Below are 606 nucleotides of genomic sequence, written 5' to 3' on the forward strand. Positions count from 1 at the left end.
GGGCTCCTCCAGAGCCGCAGCTCCGCTTCCGCCCGCCGCCGCAGCTGGGCCCCCTCTGTTCCCCGCTCTGCTCCCGCCGCTCCCTCCCTCCCTCCCCGCGCTCATCCAGAGTGATTATTTCAAGGAAGACCTGCCTTGGCAGCCTGACCAGAGATCTGGTCTGGGGGAGTGACCGGCATTGCTGGCTGAAGGACAGGTCATGGCGCCGTGCCAGGGTACTGCTACCATTGAGCCTGCCAAGAGCTCGGAGATGAAGAGCGAGGCTCGCTGAAGACAAGATGGATTGCTTCTCTTGCTGTAGCTGATTTATCTATCTGCGATAACAAAACACCCCACAGATATAACATAAATCTGGTGGGCCAGATAGGGCTGCCTTAAGGCCAAAATCATTGGTCTGGAGTTGTAATTAGCCCCAGGCTGTGGCCTCCAGGCGATGCTTGCTCTGGCCCTGCCATGGGCACTTTCCCTGAGCACATCCCACACCGGACCTGGGCACGTGTGACCAAGTGTGTGGTTGTGGCAGAGCACGTCATTGCTCACTGGACCTTGTGCTGAGCGAGCAGCAGCGCCGGTTCCGCAGGGAGGGAGAGGGGGGCTGCGACTACG

General features: G+C 60.1%; 1 protein-coding gene across 1 annotated transcript in view; it reads left to right on the plus strand.

The window, feature by feature from the left end:
* GPR144 (G protein-coupled receptor 144) overlaps nucleotides 1–606 on the plus strand; it is a gene marked incomplete at its 5' end in the record, with an annotated part of 20,725 nt that overhangs the window by 16,296 nt on the left and 3,823 nt on the right. The window lies entirely within an intron of this gene.

Source organism: Nestor notabilis, unplaced genomic scaffold, assembly GCF_000696875.1.
Source record: "Nestor notabilis isolate BGI_N333 unplaced genomic scaffold, ASM69687v1 scaffold20247, whole genome shotgun sequence".
Taxonomy (NCBI): Eukaryota; Metazoa; Chordata; class Aves; order Psittaciformes; family Psittacidae; genus Nestor; species Nestor notabilis.